This window comes from Triturus cristatus, chromosome 1_2, assembly GCF_964204655.1.
Source record: "Triturus cristatus chromosome 1_2, aTriCri1.1, whole genome shotgun sequence".
In the NCBI taxonomy this organism is placed as follows: Eukaryota; Metazoa; Chordata; class Amphibia; order Caudata; family Salamandridae; genus Triturus; species Triturus cristatus.
In genome coordinates, this window is record NC_140580.1 from 405,935,693 (window position 1) to 405,948,042 (window position 12,350).

The window sequence follows — 12,350 nt, forward strand, 5'->3', positions numbered from 1 at the left end:
TATCTCTGAGCAAAATACAGGTGTGACCTGAAGATGCTGAGCCACAGAGCTATCCAATTGCTTATACAGACACAGCGGATTAGGGATCAGGTCAATGAGATAGCGTGTCCTACCGTGGGGCGAGGATTTTGCAGATAGCCTGCCTTCAGTTTATTAAATGCAATTCTGGAGTAGAGAGATAACTGCATGTCTTAAATATGGAGTCGCAATGATTTCCCTCTGTTGAATTTCTTGTAATTCTGGTAAATACAATGATTACTATCTACTTTTTTTTTTCTGCTGGTGTTTTTTTACGTTAAAATATAAACTTGCGCAAGTTTTTTAAAGTGTTGTGAACGAAAGTTCCCCAACATCAAGCCAGTTTCAAAACCGAGAGGAAAACAATGTTAAAATCACCTTTCGGGAGAACAGCGCAACCATTTTCCGCATCGCATGGGTCCTTGTAGGGATTAGCAGTCTGCGACGAAGACATATGCTAGTGCACAAATGTAACATAAGTGGAAAACTGTGAATTGAGAGAAGGTCAATAATCAGGAATTATGTGGGGCTTTTCTAATATAATAGGAAACTTTGGGGACCGTTGTCTTCTTATGGACTTAAATACTATGGCATGATAGGGGTCTAAGACTACAGCTTGAGCCAAAGTGCTGGCACTGGCTCGCCAGGGCTGCAAACTGATCCGCAGTCAGAGGTTCCAAATCATTTTCAGGCATTCCATATTTTGTTGCGTAGTCATTTAATAAAAAATGTAAATAATACATCAGTCCTTTCAGTGTTTGCTATGGGATCAAGTGGCCCTCTTTCAGAACTCGATCAATGGCTCCACATAAGGAACCATGGGGCATATCAGCAAGAGCCGGCAATAATTATAGCTAAGCGCACTTAGCGCTAGGATAATTATCGCCGGCTATCGTGGAATTTTATCGCTGAGATAGCGTGCTATCAGCAACGCTTATCTCACAAGCGATAAAATTCCTCGCGCTAACAGCCAAAAGTGAGATTATCGCTGGCAATCCAGCGATAATCTCACACATTTTGGTGTTAGCTTGCTGATAGGGCAGGGCATACTTAGCCATTATATCCACCTTACATTGGATATAATGGCTAAGTCAGGGTGAAAGCAGGCGTAAGGAAAGTAGCGTTAACTGCAGTTAGCGCTACTTTTCTTATCGCTATGCCTGTTAGCGATTCCCTTGATAATTGGAGAAATGTCGCTTAGCCGAAAAGCGCCGATAATTTTATCGCCTAATTAGCAAGCTCACGCTGACGCGTGAAAACTTGCATCAGCGTAGGAATTCCTAACGCCCAGCTTTGCATCTCTATGAAGCATAGCGGCAGGAAAAGTAGCGATAACCCCTGTTATCGCTACTTTCCTTACGGCTGCTTCAGGACTGATTTAGCCATGATATCCTATGGAAGGTGGATATCATGGCTAAGTTTGTGAGTCCCTATCATCAAGCTAACGCCACATTGCGTGAGATTATCGCTGGGTTTCCAGCGATAATTTCACGTTAGGCAGTTAGGGTGAGGATTTTTAACGCTTTTGAGATAAGCGTTGCTAATAGCACGCTATCTCAGCGATAAAAATCCACGCTAGCCGGCGATAATTATCCTAGCGCTAAGTGCGCTTAGCGATAATTATCGCCGGTTGTTGCTGATATGCCCCTATATTTTTGTGAGCATGAAGCCAATGCATGACAAGCAAATGTCAAGACTATGAACCTATTTGCATCTAACTGTACTAAAACATTTAGGATTTAGAAAACGAGAATAGACTCAAAAAGCTGAAATGGAACGAGTATTACATTGACAATGCTGTCAATCATATGTATAGATAAAATCCAAATTAATTCGTATGCAAAAATGGAGTCATGTTCGAAAGAAAAACCCAGTTGCGTAGTCCAAAGCGCACGCTGAATTTTTTAACATATTGCCTTTCCCCGTGGGGTAGAAATGGAGCCGACTGGCTGAAGGTCGACCCGCTCGCGCACCATCGCATAAAGCACCAGTTTAAAGCAATTTACGGAAAACAAGATATACATATATGTGCACTGCAGAGGTCAAGAGGAGACATTTTAAAGCACAAAAAGAAATCCTGATTAGAATTGTTAAATCTTCTACTGAACACGTCAATGCCAATGGAGACATATTATCAGAATATACCTCCTGGCAGCAGTTCACTGCAAGTCGATGCATTTAATGGTGTCTTAGAAGGAACTGATGGCTCGGACAGTCTTCACAGTTCATGCATTATGAATCAGCAATATCTGAATGTGTACATGTATTTAGAGCACAGAGTAAGCAGTAATGGGTTTTTAACAGATTCCCAAATGTGTTAATGTTTATAGACAATTTAACTGTGTGTAATAACATTTTTCTATACAAGGGACATAGGAAGACCCGATTTGCAGCTCAGGAAAACCAAGTCTCACTGTCATAGGGGTAAGTAAGCTGGTGACAATAGTTCAGCAAAAACTGTCCATCAGCATGTGTAAAGATGAAATTCCTTGTTCTCCCAAATCAAAATTAGCCAATAAAATTACGCGATTATGGAAATACTGTTACCTGGTTATAACTTTAAGATTTGGATTGTGCTCCAATTGAGCATCGAAATGTGTGCATAAAATGTGTGCTTTACATTTATATTTAATGTATGGATGGACATACCATGCCCTAGCAGAATGTAAACTAATTATACTACAAGAAGGCTGCATTTAGGAGAGTTTCGACAGGCATAATGCCGAAGCAATGTTCAAGCAGTGAAGCAGAGTCACGTGACACATGAGATATACTGTGGAGTGCGTTTAAGAGAGACCTGCACTTCATGACCTCTCATTTTCAAACAATGGTGGAAAATGTCATCAAATCTCCAGTTATTTGGCTGCGTAACGATATACTTAAAATAAATTATGTAAATATCCTTGAAAATATGCTGACATACAATCTCTTCATCTAAGCAAGAACTCCATGACAGCTCTTGGAAGTGACACTGAAAATGAGTTCATCGTTTCACTCAGCAACGTAACTCCTCGCTGCATATATTTTCCATATCATGTTTAGATAAAGAACAATAGCAAACTACTGATTAAAACCATCCAAAGTGAACCAGGCGCAACTCTGCAAAACAGGACAGAAAATTCAACATAACTCAATGTTACTTGATAAGCAATATATAATTATTTATTGTTTTTTTATACAAAAATAGGAATAGACCATCAATAGGAATAAACCATGAATAGAGAAAAACGGTGATGTAAATATCCTATTCAGAAAGCACAAAATGTAAATTTGGTATAAATTAATTTCCAGAAAACAAATGTCACACGGTCAATATAATGGTTGATGGAAACATAGCAGCAGATGGAGACGACGCGCGTTTCGGCTGAATTGCCTTCATCAGGGGAACCGTCTATTGAATAGAAACTAAAATGAAAATAAAACAGCACAAATTGATGCAGAGAAGATTGTATACAAATATACAAATTTTGTAATTACATATATACACCTGGCACTATATTGGTCGATAATTTTTAAAACACAACCCAGTGATTAAGTATTGTGACAACTTATTAACATCGGCTAGTAATACATAATTTCAAAATAAACAAAACACATCTATATTTACAATATAAAACACACAGAACTCAATAATTGGAACACTGTCAAAAAATAGTCCATACAAACTGAGTAGTGACAAAGGTTGTTACTTATGTTTCTTCTCAAAACTGGCAGAAAGCTATATATATATTTTGTTGAACCAAGAGAGGAAAGATATAGAGTAATAGAAGAAAAGATAAAAGAAAATAAGTAAAGTAACCAAATTATGTACGTGAAGACTTAATGGACAAAAATCTAATAATATATAAGCTTAAGACTATTCGTTTTAGAAAGTAAATATTGGGAATACCTGTTGAGATACAAATAATAGTAATAAGCAGTAATAAGCTAACTAGGTCAATAGTGGTCTGATGTCATTTGTACAAAGCTAATTCATCCATTTACTTACTAGAAGTTCAGAAGACGATATTCACTTCTTGGTCGCTAAAATATAGCTGTTGGTATTAGGGACCATCTAAGAACATTTTTTTGAGTGTTAGTGGAGTTCTTGAAGTTTACAGAATCCGCCAGTTTAGTAAATCTGCCTTTACATAGAGGAAAATGAGTCTCTATGGAAAAAATAATAGTTATCACTAAGTTTTAGTTATGATTGTTAGGCAGTGGTCTCTTTTAGTCATTGCTGGATTTTATGAAGATACTCACAGAACATAGGTAAGATGCAGGTCTAATCAGTCCAAGGGCTATGAGGATATTCACAAGAGAGTACTTCTGGAAAAATAATATAAGAAAATATGTATAAACCATTTTTTGTTAGAAAAAGTCTAAATTAACTAATAAAGCAGAGAGATTTGGTTTTTATGTATTAATACAATATACATAGGATGTTCTTTCAACTATTTGCGCAAATCTTAAATGGCCTATAGTTATCCAGTTTGCAAACAATAAATATTTTTCACAAAACATATATATTAATATCGACGATTGAATATCTGAGAGCGCTAATTTTTTTTAAAAACCCTTAAATGTTATATTCTCTAAAGGATAACTACTATGCAGAGATGAGACCGGTATACTTACTAAATCTTAAAGATGTATTCAGATTACAGCCCTTATTCTTTTAAGTTTTATAAGGAACCAGAGAGTACTTCTGGAGAGATATCTGAACAAAGCCATAATTCAGATAGTATAATGTTAATATAGGCAAGAAAACCATACTACTCTAATAAAGTCTCCTATGTTCATAGTCTTACCTTAATGTGGCAGAGCAAAAGGATGAAGGCGGGAAATCATTACGATGCAACTTATCCAATGTACCGACGTATAATGAATGCAAACCTCACTGCACTGAGCTTTCATTTAAATAGGGTTTGAAAGAGCGCAAAAATTCTAACTGTTGGATCTGTAAGCCAATGGAAATGGCTTACATTTGCTTGCATGGATCTGTAAGCCAATGGAAATGGAAATTCAAACTGTTGGATCTGTAAGCAAATGGAAATGGAGATTCAAACTGTAGGATCTATAAGCCAATGGAAATGGCTTACTTTGGATAGCATGGATCTGTAAGCCAATAGAAATAGAGATACTAAGAGTCAATTGGAAGTCAGGCAAAAAAGGAAATAGACAAGACTTATTTAAAATGTATAGATAATCGGTGATGTTGTGGATAGATAAATTACCCAATCACTAGTTTAGTGATTAAATACTATATCCTATATTGCTTAAAGGAAAACGATATTTTAAACGCAAAACCCAAAAATAAATGCAGGAACAAATAGTTATATCACTGACCACCAAGGGGCTCGAACCAGCGGTACCTAAAGATGAAAATGACAGGCAGTAGCCTTAACCTCTAGAGCTATAACCATAATTGGAAACTTATATCAAATTTCTAGCAAAAATTCAAACTATTGGATCTGTAAGCCAATGGAAATGGCTTACATTGGCTTGCATGGATCTGTAAGCCAATGGAAATGGAGATTCAAACTGTTGGATCTGTAAGCCAATGGAAATGGCTTACATTGGCTTGCATGGATCTGTAAGTCAATGGAAATGGAGATTCAAACTGTTGGATCTGTAGGCCAATGGAAATGGCTTACACTGGCTAGCATGGATCTGCAAGCCAATAGAAATGGAGATACTAAAAGTAAATTGGAAATCAGGCAAAAAACGATTTTTCAAATGAGGAAATAGACAAGACTTATTTAAAATGTATAGATAATCGGTGATATTGTGGATAGATAAATTACCCAATCACTAGTTTAGTGATTAAATACTATATGCTGTATAGCTTAAAGGAAAACGATATTTTAAACGCAAATCCCAAAAATAAATGCAGGAACAAATAGTTATATCACTGACCACCAAGGGGCTCGAACCAGCGGTACCTAAAGATGAGAATGACAGGCAATAGCCTTAACCTCTAGAGCTATACCCATAATTGTAAACTTATATCAAATTTCTAGCAAATGGGTGTTACAGTGGATTTAATTAAAGCTGGAACATAGATAGAGGTAGCCGAAACTAACCGAAAACCAAATAGCTAAAGTCAATGGGAAGCTAAAACTAAGTATGAGTAAAAATATATTAGTTGGAAAAAAAAATTTTTGTAATATTTAAAAATACTGACAACCTCAGGGTTCGAACTCGCGATATCTACAACAACCGTAAACATGCCATAGTGTTAGCTTTTTGAGCTGTATCCATAATACAAAATCTAAGACCAGAATGGACACTTAGATATATCAGTTGAATTGGTGAGAACCAAATCAAGAAAAGGAATGCTGGAGCAAATGTAAGGTAAAGTAACCTATGTCTACCTAAGAATTCTCAGGATATTACGTGGAGTATATCAGTGTTCTGGGTAAGGTAGCAATCTTACTACCAAAATGAACGAATGCAGTTAGGCTGATCTGAATCTTAACTTTAACCGTTACTATTAAAGAAAGCTCTGTTCCCATGGAATTTCAAGATTGAGACCCTTGCTGACTGTATCTAAAAAGAAAATCCCAAAAACTTCACGTTTCTTTCTTATTTTGTCCGGGCACTGTCCTTCTTTAGTAACTATTCGTTCCAAGATATATATTTTCCATATCATCCAGGGAAAAGGGAAAAAAGACATTCACTCCGTGACCATAACGCATGACTTAAGTCCCTTAGCAAAATGCGCCATGCACTAAGGCGTCCTCAGTGCACCAAAAACAGGCCTCCTTCTTAAACTGACGCCCTTCAAGTGCCTTTATTGGTGCACTTTAAAATCCCCACAAATCCTGCTAGAATACTCTGAAATTCACCACACCAATATTAGAGAGGTGGAACAGCATGCCTTGATGTACCGTGATCACAACTCTTTTTTGTTCCCAACTTTCATCAGCTTTTGCTAATCTGCTTGAATCTGATTTGTCCCAAAATTGATCAAGATTCAAGAAGTTACTTGTTCACAATTTCCGGCTTCCTCTGTGGAGGCTAACAACTCAATTTGACTTAGCGGGCTCAAGCTGTCTATCTGCCGTCACATCCATATAGTTCCAGTTATGATGTGTGTACGTTGGGGCTAATTCACAAGAACTGGCCCCCCAAATGATCCCTGCCCTATAATTCACAAGGGGCAGCAGTATTGCATGAACTATTTATATTTAAACTTATAAAGACAAATGTTACAATATGTTCAAAGCAATAACTTTTTTTAGTGTCAACTGCTAGAGGGTAATTGAAGTAACACTTCGTGGGTAGGATTTTGGAATGATGGTTATCAGAAAAAAGTTGAGAGTGTCCAGTTACACCATAATGTGAAATGGGCGGGGTTGGGATTATAATATGCCATTCGACTATGGCTTCGAAGAGGGAGAAAGTCAAAGGTGGTTCTCCTTTTCTGGTTGGAAGACGGAAGTTCATTGAAGATATTTAAAATATACATGCCATTAAATGGTTGACTTCATAGAGTAATGGTGCCTTTAAGTTTAGCTCCTGAACACCTTTATATGTCTGGATAAGTTTATGTCATCACTTCCTCAAAAACAGTGTAGTAAGAAGAAGTAGTAAGGGAGAGTAAGATTTGGATTAGGTCCCTTCCACGTTGCATTTTGTGAATTGTTATATTATCCCATTTGAGTTACTATTAGGTAGAGGGTCAGCAAATAGTCCTTTTGTAAGGTTACGAAGCTTGTGAATGAGAGCTAAAGTGTGCTCTTTAGCGCATTCTTTTTTGGGATATATTTAAATTACTGATCAATCGTTTTCGTGTTTATGAAACATGTGCTGCTTGGGTGCCTAACAGTGTCATAAAAGCACAGCGGTCTTCAATAATTGTCCTTGCACGAACATTTGTTTTACTTTGTTGTGAGAATAACGTTGATGGATTTTCAGCTTTTTGTTCACAAAGTAAAGATGTGAGTACAAATGTGCTTACCTAAACACGTAGTAACAACACTGACCCTCTGTCGAAAGTATCTGCTATGGAACAGCATGCCACATGTGCCTTTTAATATCACAATTACAACACACACTTCATCTTCTGACCTTCTACTGAAACCACTTTCATTTGAGGGACCCACTTAACTCTGCTAACAGTCTGTTCTTCTTTATCACTGACATATATACATATTTATAACTAAGCTATTATTTTTCTCTTTATGCATCACTGAATGTTTTATATTTCATGCTGTACATTGTGAGCAAAAGGTATACACTAATTAAAGCTGCAAAAGCTATACACTGATTAAAGCTACAAAAGGTATACACTAATTAAAGCAGCAAATATAAAAGCACTCGTGATTGCTAAGCAACAGTGTTTTCTTACTTTTTAGGTCTCGCCTAGCGTTGCAGCGCATGCGCTGCACGCTCTGGCGAGATCTATTGTCATCAAGTCAACGTGGGAAGTGAGGTGGAAGCTCCGCCTCTGATTTTCATTGTCGCACGTCACACTTTATGTTAAACGCGCGCCTTTGATTTGCAGTGAGGCTTTTTGCTCCCCTCCCTGTCTCCTTTCGGGCTCTCCCCCCGGACTGGAGATTGTGCACGTGCACGGCGTCTCTTTTGCTCTCGTCGCGCACAGCATCTCTTCAACCTTTGTAGTAAGACACGTCCCACAGCACTGGGATGAGCTGGCTTGTGCTCTCATGCACTGCATCTCTTCCGCCTTTAAAGTAAGACACATCCCACAGCACTGGGCCAAGCCGGCTCGTGCTCAGCTGTCCCTATTAACAGAATCCCAATGAAGAGAGTCTTACCCGAGAATGGGGTAGGGGAGGGGGGCACACACGGCACGGGCCTGGCCACCATCTGCAATACACGGGTAGGCACCTTCGCACTGTAGAGATGTACATTCAGTAGCTCTCGAGGAGCTAACCGCTTCAGTACTAGAAAGTGATAATGGCGAAACAAGGGGCATGTCAGTGTTTGGGCCAGGACTTCCCAATGAAGAAGATTCTGTTGGTTTAAAAACATTCACTTTGTGAATTAATCTCATATCTTCAGCAATGTTCCTAGCTGGACACTTGGTGTATTTCTTTTTAAATCTGTCTGGTGAAATGTGGTGCCTGCAATGGTGGCTGAATAGCTATTAACTGAAAATACAAAGACGACGTACCCCCTTGATGACACAGTCCTTAATTCCGCCTCTCCCAGCTCAATCCCTTGTGCGGCTCCGGGGCTTCAGCAACGCGCAGGGTGCACACATCACCAATAACTGTTCTCACACTGTACTGTACTATTAATTAAAAGATGCAAACTCCGAAGGCAGATTAGTAGTGTCTGCGACAGTCTGCTCGTGTGTGGTAAATAATTTAATTACCGGGACTTAATTTGATACAGAAACATAATAAAAATAGCTCAGTAAATAAGAGGCAGAATCCGTGGTATTAGAAGGTTCGGAATGGGCTTTATTCCAATGGACGATTCGAATCGGTGCTCCAAGTTCCATCACCACGAGGGTTCAGGAAGTGAAGTACATACATTATTGATAATTAATCACTTTTATACAATAGGCATTACAGTGAAGCAAATGCAAGAGGCGTAACAATTGATAGTGTGGATAAGACATACATACGTAGCAAAAGTAGGTGTAACTGGGTGTGACTAAAGAACGTCATCAAGTGTGATGTCATAATAGGGTGGTACCATGAAAAGAATTTCGCAATGTCAGCAGAAATACTTGGCAGAAATGCGCGCGCAGCAGCATGACGTGTGATTGACGTGCAACTAGGGGGTGAAGGGGACTTGACATTTAGCTCTACATGTGGCGACAGAAGTCTGGAGGGTCAAGTCAACCTAATCCTAAATCATATCTAACATCCTATGTTTAAAGAACTATGTTATCCAAAAGAGAGGTCTCTTAGAGTAGAATCTTATTCTATACTGACTATACTGACTGTTAGTGCGTGTACAAGCGTCTAAGTGTCTACACTAGATGCGAGGGCAGAAGTCTTCCATAATAATAAGGCTATGAATTACTTGCATAAGGACAGAGAAGCCGGGCCTTTGCTCGGTAGCTGGAAGAATGTTTACTTAAACTACTAGACAGGAATGCATTGGGCAGGGAGCGGAGCAGATAATGTCGAAGGTGAAATACAGTTTTTGGCAGGCAACAGGCTGATGTCAGACTTCGTGAGCCGCGCAGGGAATGAGACAAAGTTCATGGTCACAGATGCAGGCTCAGACTGGAGCTTCAGAGGCAGAAGGCAAGAAAAGCTTGATGACAGAATCAGGGCCTACTTGCCTGGACTGTAAAATGGCATAAGTGAACCATATAAAGCCGGTGGCCTTTCATACTTAGGAATGGAATATCCAGCCTATTCATGGCGGATCTGAAAGAGGACATGTTGACGGTGGACGCACATGTGTTTGCGTCTTCATAACTGGAACTGGAGGGAACATACATGTACTTGTGATTCATACATGAAACCGTTGGGGTCCAAGACAGGGGACATAACTGATCATAGAAATCCATATTTCCACATTCCCTCCTTGTCCCCTACTTGCCCGTCAAGAGATATCAATCTTCATCAATCCATTGATCTGTTCATATAGCATCATTTGTTCTTCTTTTTTCTTCTGGGATGAATGAAATCTTGGTGGTGGAATACACGATGTGGCACACAGACCACAGATCGCTGGTCCACATTGTAGGCATAGACAGCAACTGAATAGTATGAGAAAGCCAATACCTAGGAAGGATAGGACCTTCCATCCAAAGGTAGATAATACACTCCAAAACCAACCGGACCAAGTCCAGGTGCCTGGATTCTGGTGTATCTGGCTTACAATCTTATGAAGGCGGGTTATGGCTTTATATACAGATGGCGAATTTTCTGGTATGAAAATGCAACAACTTGATCCGATGACCCTACAAGCTCCGCCCCTATCGGCCAGGATGACGTCAAGGACAAGACGATTTTGAAGCACAACAATCCGCATAGCAGACTGTTCTTCTGTTAAATTGCCTAAGGCGGAAATAGTTTCATTCACTACTGCTTCAAGGGTTCTAGTTAATCTACGTATCAGCTTACTATTAGTAACGGTACCTATATAGGGAAAGAGACCTTTATTGAAATCTGTGTATTTTTCCCATGCTGTTTCAGTGTAATCGATAATTGGGAGATCTCTCCTTTCTCTATTGTGTACTAAATGAGTATTTCTGTGATAATCAGGAGGAGCTAGGAAAACAGGTGGCAAAAGGAATCCAATGTAACAGGTACCATCCCAATCTAGAGGTAGGCGTACATATGCCGTCTGACCACATGTAAAATAGGAATGGCGGGAAGCTCTAAATGTCGACTTGCCTTGATCACTGAATTCTATTACAGTGGTGCATCTACTATGGCCCATATGTATGGAACCATTCTTTCTTACACATAATTCACCTTTTACTGGAAATACTGACATGGCGGGTAAAATTGGAGTAGCTTCGGATTCGACATTTAGGATCATAAGATTAAGCGTAAAATTACCTAATCCATACACTTCATTCTCTAGATCAGTTCCTGTTCTCTTGGGAAGTCCCTCCTTGTTAGGGAAGCAGACTTTAAGTAAAACTAAGTTTAAATTTCCCCATACCCAGTTATCTTGATGAACTGCAGAATTCGAATCTAGGGAATTAATTAAACTAAACCATGCTCCACAGGAGCCGTTGTGTGTGAACGGGTATGGAAAGAGAGGTAGAATTCCTTTATAATTCTGATAGGGAGGGAGTCGGCCACATATCCAACAATTTGTAGCATTGCTAACCTGATGGGAATGATGTAACATACTAATAAACGTGTTATTGCGCAGCGCAAATCTATAAGACAACTCAAGCGGAGGTAATTCACTAAAAGAATGTTCAGCAGTAACATTATAAACGTGTCTAGAAATAGGATAATATATGTGCAACAATATACTTGCAGTAATTATTAAAAGACTTAAGAAAAACAAAATCAATAACGTCACTATACAATGACTACGCAGTGATTTACAGTATGCATGTCGTTTCAACATTTTTCGCGTGTGTTCTCTATTCAGGTCTAAGGGATACATGTCAGAGACAATTCAACCGCTTCACCTTGGAGAGGACTTAAACAATCAAATTGCTTGACTGATTAGACCTGAGTTTTAGTTTATAATGTTCGTGATTACTTGTTTCAACCAAAGGAAGTTTTGAGTCAATGGGTGAAGACACACGAGGTGTGGTGTTCACATCCGATGGTAGTCCATGAAATTTCTTGATATGACTTGAATGTACCCAGCCTTTTCTGCCTTCGATTTTCACGGCTGTCCTTGTGGTGAGCAAGACAAGTTGCGGCGACTTCCACCTAGGATCC

At 39.0% G+C, this 12,350-nt stretch overlaps 1 long non-coding RNA gene across 1 annotated transcript; it reads right to left on the reverse strand.

Annotated features, from left to right (window-relative positions):
- Positions 1–3,235: 3,235 nt before the first annotated feature.
- On the reverse strand, positions 3,236–4,883 carry LOC146867432 (uncharacterized). The gene is made up of 4 exons (XR_014966088.1): positions 4,809–4,883; positions 4,261–4,326; positions 4,007–4,166; positions 3,236–3,423 (listed from the first exon to the last, which is right to left on the reverse strand). It is a non-coding gene; the product is annotated as an uncharacterized LOC146867432 (long non-coding RNA).
- Positions 4,884–12,350: the final 7,467 nt, after the last annotated feature.